The 13,785-nt window shown below is 38.3% G+C and overlaps 1 non-coding gene across 1 annotated transcript; it reads right to left on the bottom strand.

Annotated features, from left to right (window-relative positions):
* Window positions 1–13,360: 13,360 nt before the first annotated feature.
* LOC145561071 (small nucleolar RNA R71) lies at window positions 13,361–13,467 on the bottom strand. The gene has a single exon (XR_014093655.1). It is a non-coding gene; the product is annotated as a small nucleolar RNA R71 (small nucleolar RNA).
* Window positions 13,468–13,785: the final 318 nt, after the last annotated feature.

Raw genomic sequence — 13,785 nt, 5'->3', positions numbered from 1 at the left:
CAAACATCTTCATCCAAGCTTGAACTTTCCTTTCGAATAATTTCAATAGCTAATTTTATGGTGAACCGTCCCTTTGGCGAATTATTCCAATACAGCAGGTCTTCAACATCTGGTTCTTCATTCACTTCGTGAGCTTGAATCAATTTCAGGGTATCTTGATCAAGTAAATGCCCAAATTGATCCCATTTCCAGCCAAGCCCCGGTTCCCACATCTCTTCAACTGTCGAACCCAAAATCTCTTGGGGAATCGGTTGAGTAGCTAGAATGAATAAAGGAGTAGATGATACCCAACGATGATCCCAAAAGAGAGTTTTGGTGCCATTACCCACTGCCACTCTTATGCCTTCACATAGATGTTTCGCATTCTCCGAGATACCCTTCCAAACATTGGACATTCCTTGACGCGGTTCAAACATATCTGAATCACATCTACCTTTGCAATATTTAGCACGCAATACTCGGGACCATAAAGCATCAGGGTTAGTAAGCATTCTCCACCCTAATTTGGCCAAAAAAGCAGCATTTGCTTGATGAGCAGACCGTATACCAATACCCCCTTGAGCTCTCGATTTCTGCAAATTTTCCCAGGCCACTAAATGAATTTTGCGTTCCTCATCAGTCCCTCCTCAAATAAACCTTCTTGTCTTCTTGTCAATTTCATCACAAGTGGACTTAGGAATTTTAGCAGTTTGCATTGAGTAGTAAGCTAAGGAAGAGAGTGTCGACTTGGCCAAAGTGATTCTCCCTGCCAGAGATAGGTATTTGGTTTTCCAACCCGACAACCTCCTATCAATCTTTTCACATAGGTGGTTGAAAGTGTCCCGAGTGACTCTACTCGAAATTGTGGGCATACCTAAATACATACCAAGGTCTGCAGTGATCTTCATACCCAGATTTGAGGAGAATTCTGATTGAGCCGTATCATCCACATTATGAGAAAAATAGACTCGAGACTTCGCAAGGCTGACTTTTTATCCCGATGCCGAACAAAACCGATTTAAGCAATCTGAAATTACCAATGCTTGTTCAGTTAAGGCTTCGGCAAATAGGATGATGTCGTCTGCAAAGAACAGATTGGAGAGGAGGGGACCATCTCTGCTTGCACAAATGGGCTTCCATCGATTAGCTATGATAGCCTCCTCAATTATTTGATATAGTCTTTCCATGCACATAACAAAAAGGTAGGGTGAAAGCGGATCCCCTTGCCTAATGCCACGAGACGGAGTGAAGCTAGAGGATGGTTCTCCATTCCATAACACTTTCATGGAGGCGGTGGTGATGCATTCCATAATAACCTCCACAGTCAAGTAAGGAAGGTTCATTTGGAGTAGAGTATCTCGAATGAAAGTCTAACAAAGACGGTCATAAGCCATTTCAAAGTCAATTTTTATTGCCATATAACCTTTACCACTTTGTTTTTTCTTCATGGTATGAATGACTTCTTGCACAATCACGATATTATCCGTGATTTGTCTCCTCGGGACAAAACTACCTTGAGTATTGGAGATGAGCTTCGGGAGGAGAGGTTTTATGAGATTAACTAACACCTTTGTGATCATTTTATATACCACATTGCATAGTCCAATTGGTCTAAACTGAGAAGGATTTTCAGGGGCATCTATCTTTGGCAGCAACACAATGTGAGTTTCATTTAAACTCTTAGGTAAGCCACGACCTTCAAGAGCATCCAAGACTGCCTTTGTAGACACCCATTTGTGTCTCCCCAAAACCAAACCCAGTGATGAGTGCCTTTCACGTCGAGTCATAATCGAATGAAACGAAAGTGTGGAAAGGTCTAGTGTTGCGGAAAGTTTTTATTTCTTTTCTTTCTCCCTGTTTTGGAAAACTTTATTTTAAGAAAACAGCTAATCCAGTTTGGTTGGTCCATGATATGGGTCCAATAGTGGTGTAGTTGGATGGGGCTTGCAAAGACCTTTCCAACGATATATTATAAGCCCAATTCCGATGAATATTGAGGAAGTTATGGCCAATTTACTAAACTGGGCCCGGTTTGAGCTTTATGTACGGCCCAATGATCTAGGGGAGGGCCTAATATGATTTATCATTCCTAATGCAATTAGGAATGGTTTTAGTCTTCTAGAATCTTCTAGAAGGTTCTTTTCATTCCTAATTCGATTAGGACTTTTCAGAGTTTTAATCAAGATCAAATAGCATCTTCGAAGGAATTATATTATTTTATCTTCCAGTACGGTAAATTTATCAGATTTTCGAAAACGCGTTGAAATCCAGTTTGGCGTCCAACCCCAGGCCTTGGCGCCTGGAACCAGGCTTGGCGCCAGACGCTAGCCATTGGCGCCTGGCGCTAGCCACTGGTGCCTGGCGCCAGTTAGCCAGGGTTGGCGCCAATGCTGTTTTGCGATCTTCAGACTCTGTTTTGTTAAATTATCTTTTTTGGCTGATTTTCTCTATAAATATCGTATTAAAAACTCCGTTTTCATACACCAACTATCTTCATCATCTACATCTTTCATTCACCAACTATCTTCATCATCTACATCTTTCATTCACCAACTCTCTTCATTCACAAGTTTTCTTTCATCGATTCTTAATTAAAAACATTCTTTTTTTTTAGCATTCTTTTCAATTCTTTCTTGCTTTTTCATATAAAATTCCGCATTCACAAGATCTAGAAACACCTAGCCATATTCGAAGTTGCCTTTGCCCTAGGCGTGAGAGGTTTTAATTTATGAGGGTTTGGTCCCAAATCTCTCTATTTCAATTATTTAATTTAATTGTTTTGATTATTATTTTCCTTGAAGTTACTAACGCATGTATTTTGTTATTAGAAAGAGGTACGAAGCATCCAAGTAAGTACTTTAATTGCTTAATTGATGTTATGATCATGTTTATATTGTTATTATGATTCCTAGTATCATGTTTAGGGAAAAGGTTATAATATCAAATATGCTTATTATGATTCCTGCGATGCTTCCTACGTTCTTCCTAATATTTATTCATGTTAGTATCATGTTAGGGCTAAAGATTTGATTTTTATTGCTTAGTGACATGCTAGGGTTTGTTATTAATCTTGTTAGTATCATGCCTAGGATCTTACTTTTATTATGCTTTAACATGAATATTGTTATAATTATGATTATTGATATTTATGATTGCTATGATTATGATATTCATTATTGTCATGATTTTTTATTTATTATGTTGCTTGATGCTTATTATTTATTGCTTGATCACCTTTTCATGCATGTTTAAAGGGAATTTGTACTTGTAATCACGCTTAATAAGATAATTAATAATCTTGTTAGGGTTAATATGATTATAATTTGAGTGATCGCCAATAATAGTTTGTTTGTGCATTATATTCAACCAACATAGATTAAACAGGTTTAGGGTTAACCTATTGATTGCATGTTAATCAGAAAGCGCACATGAATACGAGCAGAATAAAGTAGAGGCCTATTATTAGGGCAGGTTCAAACTATTTTAGGTTGGATTTGTACCATCATCCCCGAACCCTTATTTGGTTCATGACCTTATGGAGTTGACGATCTCTTGGATCGTTAAGGGGTGTAACCTTCACCTCGTGAACGGTTTACAAGTTCCTAAAAAACTTGTTGGCGACTCTTTTGCTCTATCTTCTTCCCTTTTGAATGCCACCGTACTTTAGTGTATGATCACAGTGGGGTTCAAGCTAGTAGGATTTTAAAGGCTTGAAATTATTCCCTACAGCCTTGTACACCTTACCCTTGACTGTTTCCCAATTTTTCTGGAAAAATAGTGCCTGGAAACCGTCAGGACCGGGTGCTTTTAACGAGCCCATATTCTTGATTACTTCATCAATCTCCAAAGTCACATAAGGTCTCGAAACAAACTCCCATTCCTTGGCAGGTAGTTGAGGGAATACATCATTTGGAATGTCGAAAGTACCATCATAACCATCATCAGAGAAAAGTTGGGAAAAATAATTCACAACTCTTCCCTTTATTTCATCAGAATTGTGACACCAATTTCCTTCCTCATCCTTTAAAGCGACTATTTTATTTTTCCACCTGCGAGTCACAGTGCTTAAATGAAAGAAAGAGGTGTTTCGGTCACCATTCTTGATCCATTCAACCCGAGCCTTTTGATACTGTAGACACCCATTTGTGTCTCCCTAAAACCAAACCCAGTGATGAGTACCTTTCACGTCGACATAATCAAATGAAACGAAAGTGTGGAAAGGTCTAGCGTTGCGGAAAGTTTTTATTTCTTTTCTCTTCTCTCTGTTTTTGAAAACTTTATTTTAAGAAAACAGCCAATCCAGTTTGGTTGGTCCATCATATGGGTCCAATAGTGGTGTAGTTGGATGGGGCTTGACAAGACCTTTCCAACGATATATTATAAGCCCAATTCCGATGAATATTGAGGAAGTTATGGCCAATTTACTAAACTGGGCCCGGTTTGAGCTTTATGTACGGCCCAATGATCTAGGGGAGGGCCTAATATGATTTATCATTCCTAATGCAATTAGGAATGGTTTTAGTCTTCTAGATTCTTCTAGAAGGTTCTTTTCATTCCTAATTCAATTAGCATTGATAAGTTGACTTTGTTGACTTTTCAGAGTTTTAATCAAAATCAAATAGCATTTTCGAAGGAATTATATTATTTTATCCTCCAGTACGGTAAACTTATCGGATTTTCGAAAACGCGTTAAAATCAAGCTTGGCGTCCAACCCCAGGCCTTGGCTCCTGGAACCAGTCCTGGCGCCTTGCGCTAGCCATTGGCGCCTGGCGCTAAGGCTGGTGCCTAGCGCCAGCTAGCCAGAGTTGGCGCCAGCTAGCCAGAGTTGGCGCCAGCTCTGTTTCTGGAGCGTCATACTCTGTTTTGTTAATTTATCTTTTTTGGCTGATTTTCTCTATAAATATCGTATTAAAAACTCCGTTTTCATTCATCATCCATCATCTACATTTATCATTCACCAATTCTCCTCATTCACATGTTTTCTTCAACAATTAGTTTTAATTAGCATTCTTTCATTCATCTCCCTCATTCATCTTTCCTCTAAACTTTGGTTTTCTTATACAAAATTCCGCATTCACAAGATCTAGAAACACCTAGCCATATTCGAAGTTGCCTTCGCCCTAGACGTGAAAGGTTTAATTTCTGAGGGTTTGTCCCAAATCTCTCTTTCAATTATTTAATTTAATTGTTTGTTTATTATTTTCCTTGAAGTTACTAACGTGTGTATTCTGCTATTAGAAAGAGGTACGAGGCATCAAAGTAAGTACTTTAATGGTTTTCATTGTTATTATGATGTAGAAATCATGTTTATATTGTTATTATGATATTCCTAGTATCATGTCTAGGGTAATTTTAATATTAAATACGATTCCTATGATGCTTCCTATGTTCTTCCTAATGTTTGTTCATGTTAGTATCATGTTAGGGTTAAAGATTTGATTTTTATTGCTTAGTGACATGCTAGGGTTTGTTATTAATCTTGTTAGTATCATGCCTAGGATCTTGCTATGTTTATTATGCTTTAATATTAACATGAACATGATTGCGATTATAATTGTTATAATTTATGATTATTATTATTATTTTGATGATGATTATTTTATCTATGATGATATTATTATAATTATTATTCATGATTATTATTATGATTATTATTGTTGCTTGATATACATTATTTATTCTTTATTGCTTGATCACGCCTTTTATGTATGTTTAAAGGGAATTTGTACTTGTAATCACGCTTAATAAAATATTTAATAATCTTGTTTAGGGTTAATTGTGATTATAATTCAAGTGATCGCCAATAATAGATTTATTTGTGCATTAAATTCAACCAACATAGATTAAACAGGTTTAGGGTTAACCTATTGATTGCATGTTAATCAGAAAGCGCACATGAATACGATCAGAATAAAGTAGAGGCCTATTATTAGGGCAGGTTCAATCTCTTTTAGGTTGGATTTGTACCTTCATCCCCGAACCCTTATTTGGTTCATGACCTTATGGAGTTGACGATCTCTTGGATCGTTAAGGGGTGTAACCTTCACCTCGTGAACGGTTTACAAGTTCCTAAAAAACTTGTTGGCGACTCTTTTGCTCTATCTTCTTCCCTTTTGAATGCCACCGTACTTTAGTGTATGATCACAGTAAGGTTCAAGCTAGTAGGATTTAAGGCTTGAATTTATTCCCTACAGATACCAATACATTTCCTCTACATCTAGAACTTCATCCAGCTCCCGTCTCAAGGTCGCTTCAAGTTTAATTAAACCTCGATGAGGGTCTACCGTCATGGCTTTCTGAATTCCAGCAATACGCGCAATTAAACTCCTTTTTTTCCTGAATATATTGTGGTACACCTCTCTGTCCCAGTTCTGTAAATCAGCAGCTAATTTCGAGAGAGCTGGAATAAGAGGTTTCGACTTATGCCAATGATCTTCCAGGAAATTATGAAAATTTTCGTGAGTAAGCCATGTGGCTTGAAATCGAAAAGGTTTGTTCATTTGTTGTAGAGGAACAAATCCATTCGGATTAATAAACAGGGGGAAATGATAAGAGGAGATGGCAGGGAGATGTTTGACACTAGCAGCCTCGAACGTTAACCCCCATTCAGCATTACATAATGCCCTATCCAATCTGGCAGAAGTCCATGTCTCAGGTGTGAGCCCTCTAGCCCAAGTATGGGCAGCTCCAGCAAATTCAACTTCAATAAGGTCCATTTCATTTATCCAATCATTAAATCTAGCAGATCTTCTATTTGTCTCTGAGCATGAACGATTTCTTTCACTTGGAAATCTAGTGTCATTGAAATCACCAGCTATCATCCATGGCTTATTGTGAGTAGCAGCAAAGTTTTTTAGATCACACCATAAATCTTGCCTCTTAACTAGGTCAGGGCTAGCATAAATGGTCGAGAAGTACCAAGGTTGTCCCCCAACCCGTTTAATATCCATAGTGATATGTTGTTCATGCTTGATGATTGGGTCAACAAATACCAGATCCGGCTTCCAATACACCCAAATACCTCCACTAAACCCTTAGGCATCCACACGAGTATGACCGCTATAACCCAAAATTTTGGAGATTTTTTCAGCTTGTTCCCCCCCATGTGTGTTTCCACTAAGGTAAGCACATTTGGTTGGTTTACCCGAATGATCTCTTTAAGAGAAGAGATAAATGAACGGCTTCCCGCTCCTTGAACATTCCACACCAAACAAGAAATAGGTGAGGTGTTAGTTGCCATAAAATTGAGGTCGTCTTCCATTAAAGAAACAGAATTTGGGAACTCAAACATAAAAGCTTGATGAATTAGCCTTAGTAATCTAGTGATTTCATTGGGGAGTAACAATGTTATGACTAATTCCGGGGGTTCCGGGCTTGGTTCGAAGTGAGTGTCCATCCGGACCTCTAAGATGTGCGTCAGGGGGGTCGCTATGACCATGTATGGACCATCCATTGGCCTCCCCATACAAAGGGTCTTGTCTGATGGAACCTTCAAGGTGATTACCTCTGGGTTCAAAGAAGGTGGGATTGTTGTCTCGAGGGACAACAAATTCATCTTGATTTGGACTTGGGATCTTTGAGTGGGGCGTTTCAGGAACAAAGGTGCTAGCTTGGGAGATAGCGTCTGTGTTTTCCTTTCCTTGCTTCAAGATATCATTAGAGGTCATCTCGGTATCTTTTGGAATATTCATATTAATCTCTTTCAATATTTGAGTAGGCTTTTTGGGCTTTTCATTGGCTGCAGTTTGGGCCTTTTTGGTGGTATTTTTGGATGGCATGTTTTTGGGGTTGGTTTGCCTACATTAAAAGATTTGGGATTATTCCCAATTCCATTAGATAAATGAGAATCATCTCCAAGATTTATCGTTTCATTTAAAGGGAAATTATTATCCCTAAAAATACGCCCCTCATTCTCACCCTCCTGAATATCCGGAATTTCAAATTGATTTTCCGGTTCCAGAATGGAAAATCTTGAGCCCGATCCTTTGTTCCCGCTTGAAGGTTGACCACTTTTCAAGTTGTTTCCATTCTTGGCATTGTGTTCTTGACCCTCCGGGCCTGCACCTCCTGAATTGGTGTTAGCCTTCGAACCAAGCTGCAATTTGTCCTGCTTCCCCGGTTTTTTCCTAGTCGGTTTCTTAACTAGCATCCAAGAACCAAAGGATTCAGTGTTTTCTGGTCTTTCTTTGGCTTGCTTTTCAGCCAATTGCCTCCCTTGATTATGATCTTCTGACTCCATAGCATCATTGCCATTGATGAGTTTTTCTTGATCACATGAATCAGCCGCATGTCCCATCTTACCACAACTATAGCAAACCATACGAATTCCTTCGTATTGGATCCTCCAAAATCTACCCTTTAACCAAAATTTTGACAGTAAGGGTTTTGTAAGGTCAATCTCCACGCTTAATCTAGTGAATTGACCTCTCTCAGCATTAGCAGTAGTTTTGTCAATTCTCAGGACTTTGCCAATCCTACCACCAATTTTTTGCAGGAAGTTTGCATCAAAATATTCGACCGATAGGTTAGGAATCCGCACCCAAACTGTGAGCACTTTGACTGGGGATTCATCAGGGATGAAATTAGGAACCCACTTCCTGATTGTGAGATAGTTGTCATCAAACATCCAGGGGCCTTGGGCTAAAACATAGTTGTAATCAGCAGCATTGGTAAATCTGGCTATAAAATACTTACAGCCAATATCTGTCAATGTCAGATCCCCCTTAAAGTTCCACTTCTTCTTCAATTTTCGCATAAGCCCCATATATCCTACACTTCCGCTAAACATCTTAATGATCAGAGAAAGTTTCCATGGTTTGCGCATTCGTCGCTTTTCCTCCTTTGTCAGCAAAATAGCAGGGCATCGATTATCATGAAGTATCTCTTCCGGAGCCATATCGTCATCAGATACTTCATCATCATCGCTCAGAGTCAAGTCTTCCATATGTGGACTCTGTTGATGGCTTTGAATCCGATCTCCAAAAGAGTGAGGAGCAATAGGCATCGACTGGCCTGGTTCCTGGATTCCCTCATCTTCCATAACAGTATCCATAACATTATTGTTCTGGTTACCAAATACCAAATGGTTGATTTTTCTTTTCGATTTTTTGTTTGATCTAGCAAGCAGATCCTGTTCCTCAGCAGAGATCGCAGGTTGCGGGAAAGGGTTTTCTTTAGTCGAGAGCATTATTTACTCTTTGAATCTCTACCCAATCATCTTGTATTCTTGTGCAGTTTTTGATTTTTAACGAAGTTTTTTTTATGCTTAATGTTTGATTAATTAGTTTTGGGTTTTGATTTTATAGTATAAATTTTATATTTTTAGTATCAAAATCATGTTTTTATGTTTTAAACTAATAATTTCAGATTATAATTGTTGTTATAATTTTCAGATTTTATAATTTTAAAACCTAGGGTTTCAATTTATTTAAATTGGGATTTTAGGGTTCTTATGACTAATTAAATTGGGGCTTTTGTTCCTATTGGATTTCTATTGATTAATTAAGCATAAAAACATGTTTTTAATGAAGTTTTAAGAACTTTTAATCAAATTTATATTGCTGGAAATTTTTGTAAGTATTAATTTGTGATAGTTGGTTGTTTGCATTTTATTTCTTTTGCAAGTTTGAATTTATTTTAATTCGATTTTATTCGACACTATTTCTTTTGGGTTTGAATTTATTTGAACACTGAATTTAATCACTTACTACTTTTATTGGGTTTTGAATAAGGGCCTTAATGGTTCCAAGTTGTATGACTTAATTTGGTTTCATTCGTTGGTTTTGAAACTTATTTATAACTGATTTAGTTTTTCCGCTGCTATTTTCTGATAAAGCCTTAACGTTTGAACACGTGGCGGTAGCACGCCAGTAATTCTCTTAAAATTGTTCAGGTTATATACAGGTTTCTCACAGGTTTTTAAGAGAGAATTATTAGGGGCGATTGTGTGGCCGTGTCCACCTTTCTACCTTAATATATATATTTGATGATTATGAATGTGATTTATTGAGCAAGTGAGTTCTTTCGTGTTGATGTCGGCCTGAGAGTGTGTTGCATTTCTAGGCAGAGAAGGAGGATGGCTAACAACGATGCTTTAGCTGATGCTATTAGGCTTCTAGCTGAGAACTTGAACCAAAACCGCAGTGATAATCCCGATCCTGTTGGTGAGATGTTTAAGAAGCTTGCACAAGTCAAACCACCATACTTTGAGGGAGGTAGAGACCCAACTTTTCTGGAGAATTGGATTAGGGAGTTCGATAAGATCTTTACTGCTTGAATTGTCCTGTGAATATGAGAGTGGATCAAGCTGCCATGTATTTGAAGGAAGAGGCAGATATTTGGTGGAGGGATAATGGAAACGTGCTTCGTGCTGAGGCTAATTTTGGTTGGGAGAGTTTCAAAACCAAACTAAGGGAGAAGTTTTATCCACCATTCTTAAGGAAACAAAAGGCTCAAGAGTTTATCAATCTGCAAATGAATAATATGTCGATTACTGAGTACTATAACAAGTTCATGAACTTGTCGAGGTTTGCTCCTGAAGTAGTTCCTACTGAGGAGTTGAAATCTCAAAGATTTGAGCAAGGTTTGACTAAGCAGTTACAAAAGGACTTGGCTGGAAAGACTTTTAAGACTCTTGATAAGGTGTATGGGAGAGCAGCGTGAAAGGAATGGTGTCCTTCGAACAAGTGTACTATTCCGTTAGTGGGTTCAGAATTATTAGAAAGCTAATATATTCAGTGAGGTCAAGTAATATATTCAGAATTATTAATGGTTCCAAGTTGTATGACTTAATTTGGTTTCATTCGTTGGTTTTGAAACTTATTTATAACTGATTTAGTTTTTCCGCTGCTATTTTCTGATAAAGCCTTAACGTTTGAACACGTGGCGGTAGCACGCCAGTAATTCTCTTGAAATTGTTCAGGTTATATACAGGTTTCTCAAAGGTTTTTAAGAGAGAATAATTGGGGTGTTACAGATTTGCCCCCGGTCGTTGGACGACTGGATTGGGCAGAAGATTGTTTCTGGGGAGGAGGGTCCTTCTTGGCGGCCTTGGCAGCCGGAGTCTTCTCCAGATCGTCTCCTTGCCTTTTGAGCAGCTTGGAGAAGGATCGTGGAATTCTCTTGGCGGAGTCCTGAGAAGCAAACAAGGGTAAGTATACCCAACCGGCAAGCAAAAAAAAAGTATATATATGCAAAAACATAAAGTCAGGCAGTCTTACCCCGCCTTTCTTGGAGTCTTTGGCTTCGACGGCTGCCTTCTTGGCAAGTTGATAAGTCTATTTTATATAGTATTTTACCCCCGTCCCTTGGTCATAATTAGTAGTGTTTCTGGCTCTTTAGAGCCACTTTTATTACTAATTGGTGTTTTCTAGTGTTTTCGTAGATTTGGTTGATTTTTGCAGGGATTTACACTTTTGAAGTATTTTCCCGAGATATTTTGGAGCAATCACGAGCTTTGGAGAAGCACGACCAGAGTTTATAGCCCAGGGCCGGTTAGAGCCATCGAACCGGTGATTAAGGGCTCGGTATAGGTGATACCAGGGCATTTGGACCGTGTATTCAAGACCGGAAGAGGAAATCCAGATTGGCCCGAAGAGTTGGAGCCCAATCGTAGTCCAAATAGTGGCCCAAATGAGCCGCCCGGCCAAAGAGGCTGGCGCCCGGCCGGGCGAGAGAAGTTAAGGCTGGCGCCCGGTGACGCGCCCGGCCGGGCGCGATATTAGTAGTAATGAGCAAAAAAGGCGCGCCTGATCGGGCGGTGCCTCGCCCGATCGGGCGCGTGTATTTCTTAGGAGACGTTTAACGTCGTTTTAATTTGTTTTAGTTTAGGATTTTTGTACGGAGTATAAATACTCCTCCGTAATACGATTTTAGGATCTCTTCTTCTCCTTTTTACTCTTTCTTTACTCTCTTAATTATTCTCTTAGATTTCTTTTCTCTTAAACCTTTGTTCTTAATTCTACTCTTAATTCCAGATTTATTTTGGTAACGATTTCTCTTCTCTTAATCTTAGTTATTTACTTTATTCTTTTTATCATGTCTTGCTTTATTACTTTGATTAGTTTAGATGTTATTATGTGTGAGTAGTTTTATTTCTAGGGTTTATGGGGATCCATAAATAATATGAAGGGGTAATTTATTGTTGTTAATTATCAATGCTATCTTAATTTCCTATTTATTGATTTAATGCTATGTGACTAGATTAGGCCTGATCTTTTATGCATGAGTTTGACAATATTGATTCGAGATTCGACAGATGAGAATTGATGTTTAGGTCTAGTTTCAATAGGCAGGTTAATTTATAAATGGTTAGGTCGAGATTCGAAAGATGAGATTTAATACCGGTAAATTAATTGTGTGATTATAATACGTAGCGGAAGCCCTTTATAATCTGATTAATATATGCATTGATGAATGATTATTATATTCTACCCTGGAATATTATTTATTGGTGAACCTATGCCCTAGATCCTTTTATATATTGTTTTCTCCTTATTCTCATTCTTTATAGTTTAGTTACATATTCAACTTATATATAGTTTACTTCATAATCTAGATTATTTTAGTTAATTAGGAATAGAAAGACTTGTTTCCCTGTGAAGATCGACCCTACTTCCCTATCTAATTTAGTTAGAGGACTTAGGTATTTATTTTTTATTAGGGGATACGACTTTACCCAATCAAAATTTGGCGCCGTTGCCGGGGAAACGGTTTTATTTTTATTTTTGATTGTTTTTGTAGTCTAGATTATTTCCCTTTTTGTCTCAGAGAGCGTTAGTTCTCTGAGACAAATCTCATATTTGCTTCTAGTTTTTGTTTATGCCCAGGTGTTCAAGATCAGGTTACATCCCATTCGATCCTAAGATCGAACGTTCCTTCCATAGACAGAAAAATCTCTACAAGCAAATCCTGGCGGATTCTGGTGATAATAACAATAATCACCGAAATCCTCCAACTGGTTCTAGTGATTCAGAGACATCATCAGACGCAGAATCAGAGATGACGGCTCCAAAGAAGCTTAGTGATTATTCACAACCAAAGCTTACGGATTTTCCACATCTCACCCCTACTCCGGCTCTTGATGGGGTTCAATTTGAAATTAAACCTCAATTTATAACGATGATAGAGAGGAAGCAATTCAGTGGAGCCAAGGGTGAAGACCCGAATCTTCACATTGCCGACTATTGTCAATATTGCAACACCATCAGGCAAGCCGGGGTCACTCAAGACCAAATCAGGGAGATTCTCTTTCCCTTCTCTTTAACTAGAAAAGCTAAATTGTGGTTTAATGGCTTAAATAGAACTACACTTGGTATAACTGACTTGGAAACTCTTGTTTTGAATTTCTATAACAAGTATTATCCTGCAGAGAGAACAACAGTACTACGGAGTGCGATCCAGAACTTTGCCCAAGAAGCCGATGAATCTTTATATGAGGCTTGGGAGAGGTTCAAGGACTTACAAAGAGAATCCCCTCACCATAATTTAGCGCAATGGAAGTTAATCCAAGCCTTTTATAACGGCATTGGAAATTCCTCTAGAATAATTTTAGACTCTGCAGCTAGTGGGAGATTTATGAATCTTAATGTTGATCATGCAGGTCGGGTTATTGAAGACATGGCGATACACAATTCCCAATATGGGAATCCTAAAGGATTTGCTAACAAGGGGAAGCACAGTGTCGACTCTGTATCCTTTTTGCAAGCTCAACTAACCTCTATTTGCCAAAAATTAGATAATCTGAGCACTGCTAATGTAGCTAATGTTTCTGCAATTAATAATAATTCTAATGAGGCCTTCTGTGA

This window comes from Chenopodium album, chromosome 9 (genome assembly GCF_948465745.1).
Source record: "Chenopodium album chromosome 9, dcCheAlbu1.1, whole genome shotgun sequence".
Classification (NCBI taxonomy): Eukaryota; Viridiplantae; Streptophyta; class Magnoliopsida; order Caryophyllales; family Amaranthaceae; genus Chenopodium; species Chenopodium album.
This window is presented reverse-complemented; position numbering and strand designations above follow the sequence as displayed.